This window comes from Lagenorhynchus albirostris, chromosome 9 (genome assembly GCF_949774975.1).
Source record: "Lagenorhynchus albirostris chromosome 9, mLagAlb1.1, whole genome shotgun sequence".
Lineage (NCBI taxonomy): Eukaryota > Metazoa > Chordata > Mammalia > Artiodactyla > Delphinidae > Lagenorhynchus > Lagenorhynchus albirostris.
In genome coordinates this window covers 44062283-44082391 of record NC_083103.1, presented here as the reverse complement: position 1 = coordinate 44082391, position 20109 = coordinate 44062283, and the positions used below count along the sequence as shown (strand labels likewise).

Here is a 20109-nt window from a genome sequence, read left to right as displayed (position 1 = left end):
TTACAGGAGAGGTGGCATCTCAGTTGGGCTTTGAGGGATGAAGAGAAGTTTGCCAGGTGGACAAAGGTGAGACTCTCCTTCTAGTTAGAGTAATTGCATGGACCAAAGCCAGAAGGTGTGACATAGGCTTACATATTGAGTAAATCAAAAGTCATCACATGTGGCTGGCATGGAATTCTCCATGTAAAGAAGAATCAAGCTGGAGAACTGGAAAGCAAATAGTAAGGCAACAGAAGAATCACACAAGCATGACTTATTTTGTATCACCTTGGGAACGCTACTCTTCAGTGTGTTTCTAGAACGTAGATTGCCTTTAAATGATCCAGCCCGGTGGAATTAGATTTCTTTCCTTCTTGCCTGTGAAATGTAAGCAATGTACTCAACATTCTCAGGAAAAATAACTATCGTCATCAGGGGTGTAGACATGTTTTAATCTGTGATGACAGTTTGTCTTGAATCATAAACTGCTTTTATCTTATGGAGCCAGGCTTTGATGGCGGGTGGCTTCCTCTGACTGGCTACCATGCCGAGCAGAACTTCAAAGCAACTGAGAGCAAGATAACGAGCTCCTTTTGCCAAGGTGCCCGCAGGCCTCTGAGTGGTGCACGGAGTCATGTGAGATGCAGGACATCAGCCACAGTGCTTGCCGGGAAGGACTTCACAGGGCATCATCCCGGGGCCTAAGTCCTCCTCTTCATGGATAGTGCCAGCATCCCCAAAAATCCTTGGGGAACTCGAAGTCTCTGTCCTTTTCCAAACCTGAAGTGCGACATTGTGATGCACCTGCCTTGCAGCTGCAGGCAGGAACAGAGACTGCAGGAGGGAAACGGGAAGATATGAAGGCCTCTTGTAGTGCGGCTGGCATCTGACAAGGAGCCTCAGGTGTCCCTGTGGGCCCCAGGGATGGTGTGATGTTTGATTTTCTTTGGAGTTAGCACAACTCTGGAAGGTGGGCGCTTCTCTTTTCCCTGCCCCAGGCATTCCCCTGAAGAACGTGAGCCTTGGAACCAGGAAAGAACGGTGGTCATTTAGAAAGAATCACGCTCTCCTTAGGGCAGAAGGGATGATAAAGCTGAAACGTGGTGTGGAGGACACGATAGGACATAGGGCTAGAAGCAAGGACCTGGACAGTGGAGGGGGATGCAGAAAACCAAGGCATACCTGTAATCAAGCACTTGACCTTGAGACATCCTTCCCAGAGCATCTTACAGGAAGGGCCTTCAACAGGCCGCTTATCCAATCCTTCACTGCTGTGTGAATCCACCACACCATATTTCTGATAAGGAGTTCCTGCTTTGTTTGATTATCTCCTGTCCCGGAGAACTCAGTACCTCACAGAGCAGCTCATTCTTCTATTCAGTGGCTCTGGCTGAGAGAAAATGCTTCTGTTGCTGACTCCCAGCACCTGTTCCCAGGGAATGGTGTGCCACGTGCAGGATCCAGGAAACGACACTGAGTCCCTTCCAGGCAGCCTCCCTATTTCGAGGAACCCATGCCCAGGGATGCCAGGCAGATGATAAGCTAATGCCTGGCAGCAAGAGGAGGGTGCTCCCATTTCGCATAGCCTCCCTGTGAGACGGGGTGTTTCTTCTGGAAAGGAGGGAGTGCATGCATGCGCAACACGGAGCCTATTATCTCTGCTCCAGGAAATGGGGATGGCATCGATCACTGCATTCCCTGGGGAACCTGGGCTTCAGTGCCCACACCTCCGCCCATACCATCTATCTGCAGATGGGTCAGGCAGGCGGCTAGATCAGCTAGATTCAACTCAGCTGCTTTTATTGTTGTGCCATCCCTAGGGGAAAAGCAATGCACACAAAATACAGCAAGACAGGGGAACAGGAACAAGTGCTAAAACACTCAAAGGTTGGCGTGAGCCTGGGTCCTGAAGGAGTTAAGGGGCAAACAGCACCCAAGGGCGTGGGTTGAACACTCCATGCTAGAGATTTAAGGAGAGTCTGACTTTATGGAAACACGGCTCCACCCAAACTTAACCCAGCTCTCAAACTCTATGCTCATGACCATATCCTCATTCAAGTGTGACTCTGCCTTATCTCAGCTCTGATTACAACCTAACTCTGACTTCACCTCGACCTTGATCTCCTGTTGACCCCAACCATCACTGACCCCATGCTGGTGACTCCGCCAGCCACGACTTGGCCTCACCTTGAACACGCCCCAGACACACCCAACCCAGCCCTCAGTGGACCTTGACTCTACTCCCAGTCCTAGGTCTCTTTCAGAGGGCAGAGGGTGGCAGGGTCCTGCCTGCAACTGGGGAATAGATTCTCAGCCACAGAACTGCTTTGCCGTGCTGTGTGTCTCCTTTCCACCCCCACCTCCCCACACTAGTACACTTCATGTGGTCCAGACACCTTCTTCTTCAGAGAAGTTTGAACATGAAAAAGCCTGACTTGGTTACCTGTCGCTTCTGCGCCCCGAGTCGGGGGACCTGGCTGCAGGCGCTGGCCGTCCCTCGTATTTCCCACCTGCTCCGTGCTGGGTAACGGGAGGAGGTGTGTGGGGTTCGGGCGGTCAGTCAGGCAGGGTGGATATAGGGTATCTCTTCTTCCCCTCCCTTCCTTTGTTTTAGTTTTCTAGGTTATGAAGGAGACATGGGAGGAAATCACTGCATCATTGTTTAAAAATCATTTGATTTTGTTCCAACTGTATTTAAATCATTCTGAAGACAAAACGAAGACTGCGGTTATGTCCTCAGCAGAGACCAGTTAGATAAATCCTTTTCAAAGTGGATTTGAAATGGCTAGACTTTGGAAGAAATTTGGTGGAAGTGGAGAGGGTAAGTCTCGCTGCCCGGGATTGGGGGTTAAGTGGGGGTGATCGGGGTGGGGAGGGCTTGTGCACATGATGCCTTGGCTTGGGGTTTCTTCCTCCTCCAGCCACACGGCATGACTTTTTAGGATTTAGAGCAAAGAGAACCACATGGAAGAAAGAGGGCTCTTTGTTGGGAGTCCAGTTTCCAAGATCCACAGAACAGGAAAGGACAATATTTTCTCCTTAGAAAAATTAGAGAGAAGCAATGAATGCAGACCACAAGTGGAAGCCCTCTGAGGGCCTCTTTTATTCAATCTATGAGCTAGAAAATGTCTTTCAGTGCCCAGGAGCTATCAGAGCAGGGGGAGAAAGTTAACATTTCCCAAGAGTGAAAGAATGTCAAGATTGATAAAGTAGTGAAGGATAAGAGTTCTATTTGGCAAGGAAGAAATATGACTTTCACCTAAGTGGGGTCGTGTCTCTTTTATCCTGTGGCTTGGACTCCTGCACTTCTGTCTTTCTCTGTGCAGGCAGCTTTACTGATACACTAGTCCTAACCCAATTTTTAGCTCCTTCTATGTGGTGCTTTACTATGGGCAGAGCATCAACAGTCCTGCCAGACCAGAAGCCTAGTATCTCATCCCATAGAGGTTTCTATTAGAGAGACCTGAAAGTCCCATGAGTCACAAGTGGATAAACTTTTCTTTATAGTATGTCTCCCTATTGTGACTTTCTTATTGTGAATCACTGAGTAGCTTACTTTGTCATTTTAATAAAAATCACATCTATTAGAGAAATAGGTAGGTCACTGAATCTTAAAATAATAACCACTGTTTACTGAGTATCTACTATGGGCCAAGCATCTAGGCTGGATTAGCAGCTTCCGGGTTTATTGTAAAAAAACCTCCTTCATTAAGTAAGAGGATAATCCTCAAGATGTTTGCAGCTCTCACAACATAAGAGTCTGTCATAATGACTGGGCCCAGTGATGTACTGTACCTTTGCTGATTTTTCATGCTGCCATCTGGGGACAGCTACCAAATTGCAGGTGAACGTTGAAATATTCCATCTCCATAGGGCTAACATTTTATATGAAGTACACTAAGAGCTGGTAAACATCATGAAACACTGGTATCTCCAGCCCCATTTCTATCTCCAAAGTCAGAAATGGTCCAATATCTGTAAGCTATTCTAGCCATGTTGCAAGGAGGGGATGGTTCCAGGTGCCACTGTGGTGCGATAAAGGCAAAATTGAACACGAGGGGTCATAGGATTAAAATGTCATAAAAGTTGGGGTTCAGAACATGGCCAAAGCTATATTCTATAGTGACAGCCATCAAAACTAATATGAAAATCAGAATTCATGGAGGATGCCCAAGATAAAAGGCAGCAGAAAAGAAAGGACATGAAAGTTCTTATACACAGTCCAGGGTCATCTCTTTGGCCAGTGGGTGTTCCCATCTTTTCCTTTTGGAAAGCCCAGAGCCTTGTCCCCATGGGTGCAAATCTTCAGATCCTTCCCAAGAGAGTGAATCCAGAAGGAGTATTATCCATGGGGGATATGTGCAGAGGTGAGGGTCCTGGGGCCAGGTCGGACCAGGAGGCAGACTTACCTAGGACAGCCTCCAGCAGGATCACTGGAGAAAGACTCCTAATCAGAGTCAAGGAGAGAAGCAAGCTCAATGTCAAGGTGCTGAGCCTACGTGGATGTGAGCCAACAGATTCCCAAACCTGGGAGCTGGGAACGGGTTGGGATTCTACACATGCGACTGGCTGAGGCAAGCTGCTCAGGCCAAGGCCGTGTAGGGAATGAGTGCTGGAGGACAGCAGTGTGTGGGACTGGCTGTGGACTGTAGGGGATGGCTTTAAGGGCTGGCATCCAGCCAGCAGTCATCTCCCTTGGTAATCACGTGGCTTTCCGACAGACCAGGCAAAGCGCTGGAGCTGAATAGTTGAAAGCATCCTCCACTCAGATCAGCAAATTGTCCCTTGAGGAAAAAAGACCAGGCAATGCCTACAAAGGAGAGGCAGTTAGGGAAGCTGCTTCCCACTGCTAGAATGGCCACCCCGGAGATATAACCTGCACCCATTGAGGACACACATCTCTGCTCTGCAGAACCAGTGGAAAAGAGCAAAGGCTACTGGGCTTCAGCTCCATTTATTATTATTCAGAAATAGTACTGCAGAGCTTTCCCAAAGTCAGCTGCATGATGTAGCCAGCCAATGCCGCAAGATGATTTATGGGACAGGAGAGGAGATACTCCCCGTGACTGCTATTATCCAGACATGGTCAGAGAACACTCCCTGACAAGGGAAACACAGAGCTTTATTTGACCACTGAACTTTAATAAACCTAAGAGGAGGGCAAAGTGGAAGAAGGAACATGTCCAAACAAAGGTTTACTAGGCTAAAGGAAAAGGGACCATCCCCCAGGAATGAATGTGGAGCAGCATTGAGTGAAAAGCTGGAAGCCGTGGTTGGCTCCAGAGAAGACAGAGAGGAGGAGCCCTGGCGAGAACTCTCAGTTGTTCCCATTCGATGTATTGAGTGGAAGCCCCACCTCCACCATTCACAACTTGAACAAGCGTGTCCTGGACATCCCCTTGGAGACACTGTGTCTGAGATATGACCCTCTTCCTGAGGAGTTTACAGTATAACAGGTCAGAGAAAATGTATGAAAAAGTACACAGAGAACCAGACGAATAACTAAAAAGTATGTGTGTGTGTGTGTGTGTGTGTGTGTGTGTGTGTGTGTGTGTGTCTGTATCTGCCATGTGGCCTAGAGGAATGTTCCCCTCAATGGACAGATCACAGAGCACCCAAGACCCATGTCCTCTATGGAAGGAGGTGCTCCAGACAGAGAGAAGTATATGTACACTGTCAGACCCTCCTGAGACTCGTCATCTATTTGGGGTCACCCACTGTGATTCCCATTCTCCCAGTTAACAAAATGTTTCTTGAAGAAATGAAGAGCCCACCCCCTCACACTCTGTGTAGACGGCTAGCGAGGCACTCAGGTCCACATCCCAGGCACGAGGGAGGATGTGCTGTGTTCTAGCACTGACCTAATGTGGTAACAGTCCCTAACAGGCCAAAGTTGGCTTCCATGGCTTCTCAAGCCCCCATCCTCATCCACTGACCAGGAGCTCTTTGAGGACAAGGGTACATGCAAGCAAGAAAGTGGCACAGCGCCTGGCTTAGGGCAGAGTGCTATGAAGGAACCACCTGATTTTGGTCAGTTACAAGCTGGGTTTCTAGGTGCTTCACAAGGCAGACACACAAACCCAGACAAGCTGGCTTCAAATGGGCAAAACAGCAATGGCCCACGAAGGAATTCGCATCCTAATCACCAAGTCTGCCATTTTGGACCTGGTGGTGAGGCACTGAGGTGTCAGTATGGATTTTTAGGGGTAAGATATCTTTAATTAAAAACAGCCCTGGGCTTCCCTGGTGGTGCAGTGGTTGAGAGTCCGCCTGCCGATGCCGGGGACGCGGGTTCGTGCCGCAGTCCGGAAAGATCCCACATGCCGCGGAGCGGCTAGGCCTGTGAGCCATGGCCGCTGGGCCTGCGCGTCCGGAGCCTGTGCTCCGCAACGGGAGAGGCCACAACAGTGAGAGGCCCGCGTACCACCAACAAAAAAAAAACAACAGCCCTGGTACCACAGGTTGAAGGTGATACCAGCATTTTCTTCTAAATGCTACTGACAGTCCTCACTCCCTTGTTGAGGCACAAGCAACAAGGCCGCAGCTCTCTGGCTCCTGCCCACTCACCCCCAGCTGTTGGCTTGTGGAGGACACAACAGTGCCCTTCTCATAGGCTCCCAACTCAGGGCCAGTAGCCTCATCTCCTGAGAAAGAAGTCTAGTCAGCCCCCAGGTTCCTGGAGCTCGGTCTCCCCAAGGGCGGCCTGTAACCCTTCCCCTACACCAGGGCAGGCTCAGTGGGCTGCAGGGCCTTTCCTCATAGTCTGGTCTGGCTCAAAGGCAAAGCCTAGAAAAAGCTCAGGGCACCACCTGGACACAGTCGTGGGCCTCATCAGCCTTCTGTCTCCACCTCGGCCTTTATGTGCTGACAAGGGGCTCTGGGGGACCCCAGGTCCCTCTTTGCCCATGCCCACCCCAGCTCTGCACTCACTCCACCACATCCTGCATTTTAGTCAGCAATGACCTGGATTCTAGTTTTGTCCCTAAATCACTGTGTGACCTTGAACAAGGCACTTCCCCTATCTGGGCCTCGGTTCCTTATCTGAAAAATAAAGGCACTGGACTAAGCAGGTCCCCCTGCTCTCAGTGTCTGGGGCCTGACTCCCCATGAGCCTCTAGTCTTTGTCTGAGGTCCTCTCCATCCCTCCTGCAAACAGAAATGAACACACTGACAAGTGCACAACTAACGCTTAAACTCCATCCAAGCAATGAGAAGTTAAACTTTAAGCCGACCTGCATTATGAGGGTTAGGTCCTGAGGCACTGTGAGCTGGGACCAATATGCAGGGGCCCAGCGTTCTCCACCCACTCCCCACCCTCCCTGGGTCCTCTCTGTGTTCCAGGGGCTGACCTGCGGGGAGATCAGAGGGAAGGGGGTTATTCCCCCAGTATCTCCCTGTGGGGTACCCTCTTGGGCCTGCATTGGGAGGGACCACTGCTGTTTCCAGCCCCAAGGTCTTGCACTGTCCCTTGTGGCTTCCCTACCCCCTGCTCACATTGTGTAAATAATCTCTCTTATTAACTCTCCTCAGATTCTCCAATGTGAGAGTGCCGCCTGCTTCCTGCCAGGACCCTGCAGTTAGGGGACCGTGGATCTGTTCCTGCAGTCAACGGACAGAGGTCCATATGGAAAACAGGAGGATGGAGAAGGGAGTTCAGAAATGAACATTCGAAAGTCCTAACTCACGTTTTTACCTTCATTATACGCAAATGATAAAGACTGCAGATGAAAGAAAGAAAACGTCAGTGGGATTTTTACATATCTTAAATGAATAATCACTGCACTGTATAATTAATTTCCATTTACCAACATTTGTTCACTAAAACTTTTCCCAGATTTCTCTCCCCTGCAGTTTTCAATGACACACATGAAAGTTTGTTTGGCTTTGTTGCAGAGAATTTGCTCACAGAGTGGCATTTTCCCCTGTGCCTGGAGCTCGATCACTATCTGTCTAATTTTCTGGCTCAGAGCTGGTGGCTCCGGCCTCCTGTTATTACCAACGCTCCAGAAATGCAGCAGCAGTTGAGGTTTTAGTTGAAAAGGCCTGAGCAACCCTTATTTAACCCAGGCTGCTGGCCACACTGAAATGCTGTCTCTCAAGCCCTTCTCCATGTACACAGGGTTTACACAGGTGGCACCCTCCATGACAGCTTCCCGCCAAGGTGGGGCATGTTAGGAGTGGCGGGGCGCTCTAGCTGGCTGGCTGCTCCTCCCAGGAAGAGCCTGAGTGTGATTAAGGGCCTGGACACGTTTTTTTTGGCCTCAGTTGCCTTCATCTCTCCCCAAGGTCATGTCGCCAAAACCTCTTCACCCTCTCTGCCTTCTGCCTTATCTCCCTCTTCCTTGTCCCAACTTCCAGTTTCCTTTTTTTTTCTCCCCTTTTTCTGCTATCTACCCACAGGGAGTGACTTGAATATACAAGAAGTGAAATCCTCACAACAGAGGGAAAGGCTTGTAGAAATAAACCCTCACTTAGTCGAATTTCACCGAAGACATGTTTTTGTGTTTTCTTTTAGTCCCCATTGAGTCTAATACAGCTCTGGGCTCACAAAGGGAACTCACTTCACTCTATAGATCAATTAGACACTGATCCAGAGGGCGAACAACCATCTTGGTTGGTCAGAAGGATCCGGTTTAGCATGGAAAGTCCCAGGCACCCTGGGAGGGTTGGTCACCCTTCTCTAGCAGACCTCGTGCCCACCCGGCCTGGTACGGCTGCCACAGCTCACACATCTGGAAGTCTTAGACGAGGTTCTCTAAAAGCAGAGTCTGAGATGGGGATCCTTGAGTAGGTGTCAGCTCTGTTCCCCTAAGGGGGTGAGGGAACTAGTTTAGGGCAGGGGAAGAAGCTGGGCAAAGACCTGCATTCAGCGGCAGGCCAGGCTCAGTCTGCTCTCAGGGAGCGCTGCAGCGTGATGGCATCTCGGAGTTATCCCCCCGTGAGGGGAGGGGTGGGTTTTTAGACACCCATATCAATCAGGCACTAGTTCTGGGCCAGCCCCGGAGGATGGGCATAATCTCCTACGTACTTCTGGGTGAGGCAGCTCTCAACAGAGAAGGCAGTTTCCAGAAGGGTGCAGGCTCTGAGCTGCCAGCTGCCAACGCTCATAGCATCTGGGGGATAGGTAGACTGGCCGGTAAAGGGGATCTGGGTGGGGCGCCAGTAGCATCCACGACACCAACCACAGCTTCAGCCCGGCCTCTGGGGTGCCGAGGGAGCACCCTCAATGCCTGGTGCCAGTTCAGCTGCAGCTTCCTCCCCGCTTCCCGCAAGCATGCACAGACCTTACAAGTGTGGTTCTGCCTCAGTGTTCTGGTTTGTACTCTTGGAACTGACCTGACCCTTCTTGGCTAGGGCCTGACCCCTGCTAGAATTTGTCAAAGTTTTTCCCAGAAACTGCACCCGATCCTTTTTCTTCCAGACCCGGCTGGGACTGTGCTTCAAAACTGCTGAAGGTGGGGATCTCGGATCCCTAGCCCAGCCCGAGTTAGTCTATATAACCCCAAGTCACAGCTTCCTGCAGGTGCTCTGTCCCTCAGAGGGACCCGCTAGACACAGACACAAAATGAAAGGGAGACCAGGTCTCGAGGCACTGTGGACTCTGCCTATGGGCAGCAGGTCCACCTCAGAGGGCAGGAGAGGGTCTAACGCTGGTCTTGCTTGTCCTGGGTGATGGCTTCAACCCACTGCAGAGGTCCCAGCATGCCTTGCAGCTTGGTGAGTTAGGATTGGGACAGAATCAATATCACAAGCTTTTAGAAATGCAGTTTTTAAAAGTATCAAAACATATGCATCATGGCCCTTGTGGCAGATGCTGTGGATGCCCCACCCGTATCCTTAGAGACTCATCCTTTTCAAGTGCTCCTCTGACCCTCACATCTAAGTGCCAGAATGTTTACCCCAGGGATTTACTCAAAGCTGTAGAAGACTGCTCTGCCCCAGCACACGGAGGGCTGAAGAGCTATAAACTAACAGCCCCTGAGAGCAGCCCTGAACCAACGACTAAAGGCAGCTGGCTTACAAATGCCCCAGCTCCCTCACCTCTCAGGTCGATCGCTCTCAGGCATGCGCTTTACACAATTTCCCGGAGTTTCCCCGGAGGTTGAAACTCCACCGCCCACAGTGCTGCTTGACTTGATAACATACTCTTATTAGTAGCTTCCCTTCCCTTTCTTAACTCCTCACCCTACTGGTATATCTTGAACTTCCTCAATAAACTACTTCATACTGAATCCGTGTCTCAGGGTCTGATCCTGGGGGAACAGCCCCTCCAAGGCAAAGCTGGGGAAGTTGGGGCCAAACCTGCCACACGTGACGTAGGCCCTCTGTAGGTTGCTGCTACATCCCTGAGCCCGGTGGTCAGATCCCTGTGGGACCTCTTTCCACACCAGCCCCTCCTGCACCGAGCAGCCCTGAAGAAGGAAGCGGCAGCCCAGCCAAACATCCTTCTAGAGTTGCGGATGCCCCATTAGGATTCAGAGGCGTTCCCCACTTTCTCTAGAGGCCATTGATCCTGGGAGGTGATTTTAATCAGGGATTTGATCATCTTACAGACGATTCCTTGTTCACTCCTCCCGGGCTCCCTCAGGTCTCTTAACAACATTAGGCTGCAGTTTTAGGTTTACATAATTTGGTACTTAATGCGCCTTACTACTAGCCCAGAACAACTGAAGTCACTTGTGAAATGTCAGCTTCACACCAGAGCCACCCCTTCCCAGAATGTCTCGCTCTGGGTGTGTGGCTGCGCCCAGGGCTTGGCATGGGAGCAGGGGGGTCCAGGAAGGAAGACTGCTCCAGCGGCCTGAGCCCTGGGTCTTTGAAGCCTTGCTGTGTAGACCCGGGTATTCTGCCACTCTTCAAGGAAGTGAGCATGGAGCTGGTCTGCCACCTGGCCAGGTCAGCTGGTCCTGGCCTCCTGGATCCGGGATACTGGCCCTGCTCAGCAGTGCCTCTCCGTCCAAATGACTACCTAAGATCTTCCCTCAGATGTCTCAAAGGCATCTCACATTCAGCACAGCCAAACCTTAACCCTTGGTCTTTCTCCCCAAACCTGTTCTTCTCCCCTCTCCTGCCCTCCCATCTCAGTAAGTGGCACCATCATTCACCCCATCACTCAAGCCAGAAACCTGAACTTCATCTTTGGTCCTCTCCTCTCCTTCACTCCCTACACCCAATCACCAGCAAATCCAAATATTGGGTTGGCCAAAATGTTTGTTTGGGTTTTTCCATAAGATCTTATGGAAAAAACCAAGCAAACATTTTGGCCAACTCCATATATCTCAAATCCATCCTCTCCTCACTCTCTCCAGTCACCGTAGTCCAAATCATCATTATTTCTGGTCTGAAGTATTGCCACAGCCTCCCAAATGATTTCCCTGCTTCCACTCGTACCTATATCCAAACACTTCACCACAGACTAGCCAGAGAGTTCTTCCAAAAATATTAGTCAGGTCATACCTCTCCCCCAGTTAAAACTCACCAGTGTTGCCCACAGCACTGAGGGCAACAGTCTACAAGGTCTTATGTGACCAGGCCCCTGACTAATCCTTCCACATCATCTCAAGCCATCCTCCCCGTTCCTTAGCACGCTCCAGACACATCTGCCTCCTTCTGACTCTGAGAATGTCAGGCTATCTCCCACCTCAGGGTCTTTGCATGTGCTGTTCCCTGTGCCTGAAACACTTTCCATGGCTCTTCATGTGGCTGACTCCTTCTCATCCTTTTATGCTCAGCTCAGAGGGGCCATCTCTAATCATCTAACCTGAACCATGTCCCCCTCCTACACCGATTTACTTCATAACATCCTGTTTACGTACTTCATGGCATTTATATGCTCTGTAGTCATTTCATTTGTTTCTTGTCTATCTCCCACCGCAGACTGTGAGCTCCATGAGGGGAGAAATCAAGCCAGTCTCACATTCCCTGCGGTTAGCACACTGGCCGGCACATTGTAGGTGACTGTGTTAGTCTTCTGTTGCTACATAATGAAATACCACAAAATAGAAGCTTAAAACAACACAAATTTACGATCTCACAGTTTCTATGGGTCATAAGTTCATGTGTGGTGTGGCTGGATTCTCTGCTCAGGGTTTCACTGGTTTGAAATCAAGGTGTTGGCCAGCACTGTAGTGTTCATCTGGGCCTCAGGGTCCTCCTCCAGCCTTACTGGTTGTTGTCACAATTCATTTCCCTGTGGTTGTAGGACTGAAGTCCCTGTCCTGCTAGCTGCCAGCCAGGGCCACTCTCAGCAATGAGAAGCCACCTGCAGTTCCCCCCAACATGGCCCCCACAGGCAGTGCACAGGACAGATGTTCGCTTTCTTTCAGGCCTCCAGAGGGCATCTCTGTGACTCCCCTTTCTGCAACCAGCCACAGGGAGCTCTGCTTTTAAAGAGCTCACATAATTAGGTCAGGCCCACCAAACTGGTTGGGGACCTTAATTACATCAGCAAAATTCCTTCACAGCAGTACCCAGATGAGTGTTTGACTGAATAACTAGAAGAAGTGAGTGCACACCAGGGGCCAGGAGTCTTGGGGCTCCATCTTGGAACTCTGCCTACACAGTGATCAATACTATTCGCTGAATAAAAACAAAATGAATCTCCTTCTGGCCACCTGTTTGTATAAGCAGTTGGTCCGAGCCCATGTGGGTCCACCTCTAGGTACAAGGCAGGCAGTTAAAAGAAAAAAAAAAGCCTAGTGGGCAACACGGGAAAAGAGAAGAGGGACACACGGAACTTGGAGCTGAGAAATGTGGGCTCAAGCCCCAGTCCTGCCACCATCTTGCAGCGAGAACTTTGGTGATTCACTATGTCCTCTGACCCTCAATTCCTTCATCTCTAAAATGGGCATAAAATACCTATGCCATAAAATGGAAAAGATTAATTCTATCCATCCATCCATCCATCCACCTTCCACTCAGCCACCTGTGCATCCACCCACCACCCATTCATCAATTCATCTACACAACAACCCCACCTCTCTCTCTTCTCTCCCGCCCCCCTTTCCCTCCCTCCCTCCCTCCCTCCCTCCCCCATGGGTGTACCTGGCATAATATAGGAGCCCAATAACTGGGAAGTGAGAGGATGGGATTGATTTTTCCTGCCCTGCAGAATTCAGGAATTCAGAGAGCAGCAACCTCACCTACTGCTGGCCTGATGTATCGTACGTAGGAATGTGGACCATGTAGGTACAGAGGACAGCAACTGGGCACCTAAGATCATGGGAACTCACTCCACAAAGATTAAACAACAACCGTGCATGTTCTTTTCAGAGAAAATGCAATCACTTCAGGCAATGCCTCAGCCTCATGTCTGAGCAGCCCGGGTCGGGAACACTCAGCAAAAAATCTTGTTTTCTCTGATTCTCTGCATTAATTCTCATGTTTAAGCCAAATGAAATTTGACAACACAGACAAGCTTGCAGACATACTCGGTCCACAGGACTTAGCCGGAAACCTCTTTCAAAGCGGGGACAGTGTTCCTTTCTTCAGCATCTAAGCACCTTAGGGCAGATGTGGGATGCGATAGCTCCACTGGGCGGCCTGACATTAATCCACCCTGCGATGCTGGCATTTTCTGTCGCATCTGTGAGTGTCAGCTGGTGACAAGTTAATTCCTTCCCATTGTCTGGGTAGAGAACTCTCTCTGGACCTCCTGATCTCATCCACAGGACCCTTCGATTAATCTCCTCTGAGACCCAGGTCAGGACACTCTGCCCAGGCAGGAAGCTTGCCTTCACCATTAACCCTGCTGGACATACTCTTTTTCATCTCCATTTGGTTCAGAACCCATGGAAATGCTGACCCCTGATCTAATTTCTAATTCATTTCTGTCGCTCTTCAAATTCACTGGGTCAGGAAGAGTTTAAAGATTTGGGTTTGTAAAGTTGCAATTCACACTTCTTTCCCCAGATGAGAGAAACATGAGGTGTGTAGGGTTTTTTCCTGGGTCTTATTCAGCTTTGAAATGCCGTGGTTATTCACTCCCAGATGGCAACCACAAGAGCATCAAGCACGGGACCACAAACACACTCCGAGACAGTCCCTCAGGGCTGCAGGTCACCGGCAGTGAAAGAAATGGAGGTGACGCAGCGGAAGAGAATTAGGCAAGCCGGTCAGTGCTGGTGAGCCGTGGTACATCCACATCACAGCTATCGACACCCAAGTTGGCCCACGGGAAGGCCTGAGCTCCTGCCTCCCTCCCCAGTTCCCTCCCCCACTTCCTGCCCCTGAGAGAGTCCTGCTGAGACTGACACACTCTCCAAAGTGACTGTCACCCTGTCTGTCTCCTCTGCAGCCTTGTCAGCTTCCCGGGTGCTGGTCACTCCCCTCTCTCACTACTGGCCTGGCCCAGGGTACCTGATACAAGTTGCTTCCAAGATCTCAAGATGCAAGGATGTCACCAAGAATGGCATCCGAGTCCACAACCTAGGAACAAAATCTACACCTTGACTGCAATGACTATGTGCTTTTCCAAAAGGATCCATCAGCCCAAAAGGGGCCTCCCTGAATCAATGAAACTAAACCGTGTGGCCTGTGCGTTGTGAATGTCTCAACTTGTGCCCACAGTGAAGGGAAGCTGCATGGAGCCCGTCCGGACTGGTGGCTTTCTGAGATGTGGGAACCAGCAAGCACAAGAGGGAGAGAGCGTGAGATGGAGGAGTTTTCACCAAGGATGTCTGAGATAAACAGCATCTCCAGAGAAGTTTCTATTTTGCACACTGGGAGTCCATCTGATAGAGGCTGCAGACAGGCAGACCATGACCATATCTGGCCTGCCCATGTGGCTCATTCAGCCCACCAAACATAAAAGTGTGATTTCCAACTTGAGAAAGGTCAGCAGGTCTTGCAGGCTAGGAATAGGCTGGAGCCAGCATTGGCTGCCCGTCTGGGATGAACCTGGGCTCATTCTCCTGTTCACCGCAGTCCCCACCAGTCCTCGTTGCCTCACCTCTGCCATTCACGTTATCTGTCTAGCCCTGGTAGGTAACTGAGTTTAGACCCCTGAATATAGTGACAAGGTTAAGTGCCCAGGCTCTACAGTCAGATCCAACTTGGGTTCAAACGTTGGTTCTGCCTTTCTCAGCTGTGTGACCTGTAGCTTTTCCAAGCCTCAGTGCTCTCATCTGTGAAATGAACATGATAATAATAATACCTACCTCATACAGTTGTTCTTAGGGTTAAGCAAAGCAACACATCAAAGATGCTTAGAAACAAATGGTAGCTCTTGTTAGTATTTGCCTAGGCTAAGAATCTACCAGCCTGGGGGTGGGGTGTATATATGCAGGGGGAAGAAATTTATTCTGATGATAGAAATCCTAAATAGCTCTGTGCTTAGCCCCATGTTGTCCAAGGAAGGGGGATGCTGCCTTCCCTATGGCTTTGCAAACTCTCTACCCCCATCTCTCTGTCTCCATTTTCATTCAGTCATCAGAGTCACTGATGTGTCATCAGAGTCCTGGTGGGGCACAAGTCACTGGGTGAAGCCTTGTGGGAAAGAGAGAAGAAGGAATCAAAGAAGAAGCCTCTATTCAGGGCTAAATAACTGCTGAGTCTCAGTTTCCTCATCTATAAAATGGGGAGAAATATTGGAAAAATTAAAGAAGACAGTGTGTACAAATGCCTAGCACAGTGCCTGGAACGCAACAGGTGACCAATACATGATCATGCTGACACCTTCCCTAAAATCCAACTAGAAAGACACAAAAACAGAGGCAGCTTCTTTTCTCCACTCTCATATCCATATCCCAATCCCATTCAATCCCCAAGGCCCAGCTCAAAAGCCAGCTCTTCCAGGAAGCCCTCCCAGAATGACTAAGACCTCTCCCTGGGTTTCCCCAGCACTGTGGCTGGTGGCACTTATCTTTTTACATTGTGTGTAATGGCTATTTGTCTATAGTTTATCAGCCGCGCCAGGCTGCGAGCTCTCTGAGAGCAGAAACTGTTTCTCCGTCCTTGGATCGTTGGTGCTGAGTGTGATGTCTCACACTCTGTGAACATGTGTTGGATGAACGAGTGAGTACGGTTAGCAAAGCACTGGGGCAGGGTCGCTCTGGCTCTGCCGTTAATCAGATGTGTGACGTTGGGAAACTCATTTAACCTCTCTGGATCTCAGTTTTCCCTCCAGGAAAATGAGGAGCTTGGACTACATTTTAGGGCTACGTTTACATTACAGCCTGCTTCAAGCTGCCCACTGCCCCATAAGGGAAGCTTATCTAGGTGTGAGGGACCTGCAAAGTGAATCAGGGCACCCACTCCCAATAGTAGGTCAGGTGCTCAGAGGGGACGCACCTAAGCCAGGGGAAGCCCCTGGAAGTTGCAGTACAGGGGCCAGGGAGGAACAAACCAACGGAGCCACATACACTGGTACCCAGGCGATGCCCTCCTTGGTTAGATGAAAATCAAGCCCCCACTCCAGCAGTACAGGCGGGGTCAAGAGGCAACCTTGGGCTGCCTAGTAAAAACCAGCCCTCCAGCAGCGGCTGCTCGACATAGCTTTCTTGCTCACTGATTTGACATCCCCCTGGTTTCTTTCTGTTCAAGAGCCTCTTTCCCTAAAATTCTACTTACATCTTGAGCTCCTGAGATACGGGCTTTTAAAAACAACTAGAATTGAGGCATCTCATTTTTGCATCTGTGACAAAGGAGAGCCATAGAGTCTGTCCACTGCCTGCCGTTGTCCTCGGTCTAAATCTTATCTGAGGCAGGAACCACATCTGGTTCACCACTGCCTCCCCGGGGCCAAGCTTAGAACCTGGTGCTTGGTTTGTTGAATGAATGCATGTGAATGACTTCAGGAGCAGAAGAGGCATAAGCCCCTGTGGGCCTGAGCAAACAAGCAAGGCAGTCTCTAAAAAAACAAAAAAATGGAGTGGTTGCCCAATTTATAGTCCCTGGGAGTAGATTAGGGCCCTGAGAGTAGATTAGGGCCCTGGGAGTAGATTAGGGCCCTGGCAATTAAAAACAAACAACCCCGCCCCCTCCTCCACTGCAGTGGGTCCACACCTGCTCTAGAACTCTCAGGCCCCAGTCAATTATACTGGCTTCCCCCACCCCCCAACGTTATCTCCAGCACAACCTCCCACGGCAACATCCAACCAGGGGAGTGCTAGTCTCCCATGAGCTCTGGAGGCTAATTTGCAGGACAGATCCGGGCAGCAGGCAGCTGGAGTGGTTGCAGGTGCCAACTCTTGTCCACACGCCCCTCTTCTTGCTGAGCACGCAGGCCCTGGAGCTGCTGGAGGACACCCGGGTCGCTGGGTGGTTTGGGGTAGCCTTTCAGGAAATCAGTCCCACCAGAAGGCATCCCATACTCCAAAGATTTGATATCAGTAGGAATTATATGATAGGCTGGGTTTTGAGCACTTTTCAGTATTGGGGAAGCAGAGGGGGATGTCAGCTGACAGCACTGCCCGGCGGTCAGCTCTGCTTCCACCGTCAGGACCAGTTCATCTTTCCAAGCTGCTGAGCAAGATAGGCTGAGGGCCAAGGGTGGACAAGGAGACCTCTCCTGCTGGCTGCACTGGGGCTGGGCCGGTATGTCCCCCAGCTGCTGGCAGCAAGGCCCCTGACCCGAGGGCAGGAGACACCTCTCCTGGTTCCTCCCGCGCTGCTTAAGGCTCCAGCTCCGGGAATTTCCCCCCGACAGATGGTCCCACAGCCGACCAGAGGAAGAGGGCCTTTTGGTATTTGGTTCCCGCTGGCTTTGTTAACCAATTACTGGTCACCTTGGCTGGTCTGTAAAGCAAAATGGTCCAAAGTTCCCTTGCTGCAGACGGCTTCCAGGGGGCTCATGAGCTCCGGAGAAGGCAGGCCCTTTGCCGTCCTGGGGTTGTTCTCTGTTGGCAGGCAAGTATGTTGAGGAGATCCTGGTTCCCGAAGTCAGTTTCCTTTACTGGTAAAGGCGCACAAAAGGGTGATGAACCACCCACACCTTTGCCAGACTCAGGCAGGCTCGGTTGTGTGGCGTGCCGGGACCTCAACAGAGTGGCTGGTGAGGACAGAGAGGAGACTGGCATCACACAGGTTAGAGCTGGAGAAACTGATTGTGCTCTGGGGCAGGCCCGCAAAGAGGCAGTGTCCCCAAGGGGCCGGGCACACCTAGGCATCACTGGCTAAGGATGCTCTTTTCACGGGGAGGAGCCTATCAGTGGGAGGTCCCAGCCCCCAGATGCAGGAAGGCAGATGGGTCAAACCAGGGGAGCAGGACAGCAGCCTGGTAGTACAGGGAGCAGGGTCCAGCCTCTCAAGGAACAGGGTTAGCCAGGACTAGATGCGGAGCCAGGGGCCTAAGAGTGTCAGAGCAAGGCTCCGTCCCAGCAGGGAACGGCTGCCTCTTCAGCTGGGTGCCCTGGTGAAGGGCGTAACCTGCAGAACCATGTGGGGTTTGTTCAGAAACTGACATGATGGAATCTGTCAGAGATACTCATCTGATTCCCTTCTCCCTGCACAGTCACTGGGCAAAGCAGGCTCAGCCCTAGGGTCAGGGCTTGAGTGGGCAGGGAGAGGTGGGCAGTTGCTGCCCAGAGCAGCCAGGAGCTCGAGTCATGCAAGCCAGGTCCTCAGGAGAGTGCTGCCGGACAACATGCGACGACACGAATCTGCGACCACGGCGAGAGTACCTCTCAGGGCGGTGATGAACAATGAATCTGTCAGTGAGAGGCAGCCCCAGGCAGTACGGAGCAAAAGTGACAGCCTCCAGGGCTCCTGCAGCGTTCAGGACCGGCTGCTTCTGTCTCAAGGTTGCTGGGTACCCTCTCCCGGGCGTGTGGGTGGGCCCCAGAAGTCACACTGGTCAAAGGCACAGGGGTGGGTGGTGATAAGAAGCCTTCTGCTGAGCAGGCTGACAGCCCACGTGCCCGGCTGTATAAACACCTTTAAGCTGCCTGAGTCTTCGTGGTAATTAGATTAGCTATATGGGGTTCTTTTAAGCTCCATAAAGCACACTACTGTCAGACCATTCTTTTCCTCTGCTTTTCTTATTTTTGCAATTATTCCAGCTGCATGCAAAGCTGTTGGTATTTTTACAGCCTGGAATGAGTATCTCTTGTGTAGGACAGCATCTTTGAAACATTAAACAATGATTAGGCAGGCTCTGGGCCAAGGGACGATGGGGGCTTTGCAAGGAGTGGAGGGGGACCCAGCAGCTGGTGGCAAGCAAGCTGGGAGCTCGGATTCTATTTCGTCACTACACTGTGATTTTCTCACCAACAATTAAAAATAACAATGATTCACAGTTGTGTGGTTACTTGTCATTCAGCAGGATCGTGAAGGTGCTCCAGGTAGTGGTGGAAGGGGCTGAACCACAGTTAGTGAGGACTTGCACGCCACGGCTCACACAAGCACACACAAGCCCAGTGTTATGGACTGAATGTGTGTGCCCCCAAATTCATACATTCAAGTCCTAATCCCCAAGGTGATGGTATTTGAATGTGGGGCCTTTGGAAGGTAACTAGGTTTAGATGAGGTCATGGGGGTGGAGCCCCCATGATGGGATTAGTGCCCTTGTAAAAAGAGGAGGAGACACTGGAGCTCACTCTCTCTCCACACCCAGGCACCAAGGAAAGGCCATGTGAGGACACAGAGAGAAGGTAGCTGTCTATGAGCCAGGAAGCAGTCTCTCATCAGACACCGAATTTGCTAGCACCTTGATCTTGGACTTCCCAGCCCCCAGAACGTGAGAAGTAAACCTCTATTGTTTAAGCTACCTAGTCAGTGGTATTTTGTTACAGTAGCCTGAATGGACTAAGACACCAGGTGCATACATGCTTGTTCACGGGGCTTACACATGCTCACACACATAAGTGCACACTCACAGTTCATATATCTGCTCAGCCACGTGTTCACATGCACACACGTGCGCACACACACAAGCATAGCAACTTCCCCCTATTTCAAAGGAAATTGGAAGCTGTCCCCCTCTCACAAGGTGACCTAAAGCATGGTTGCCAATTGTACGATTTCCACTCAACTCCGTGCCTAGGAGCCTCTGTGCAATGCATCCCTCCTTCTTACGAAGCCCCGGGCAGAGCTCCAGCTGAGGAGACAGCCACATTCTTCTCTTCAGTGCCTTCTCTGTCCCTGCCTTCTCTGGCCCTGCTGCCCAACATCTCTCTCTGAGGAGTGCACAGA

At 50.8% G+C, this 20109-nt stretch overlaps 1 protein-coding gene across 2 annotated transcripts in view; it reads right to left on the bottom strand.

Annotated features, from left to right (window-relative positions):
* Positions 1 to 20109, bottom strand: part of GALNT18 (polypeptide N-acetylgalactosaminyltransferase 18) — a 350781-nt gene that overhangs the window by 139036 nt on the left and 191636 nt on the right. The window lies entirely within an intron of this gene.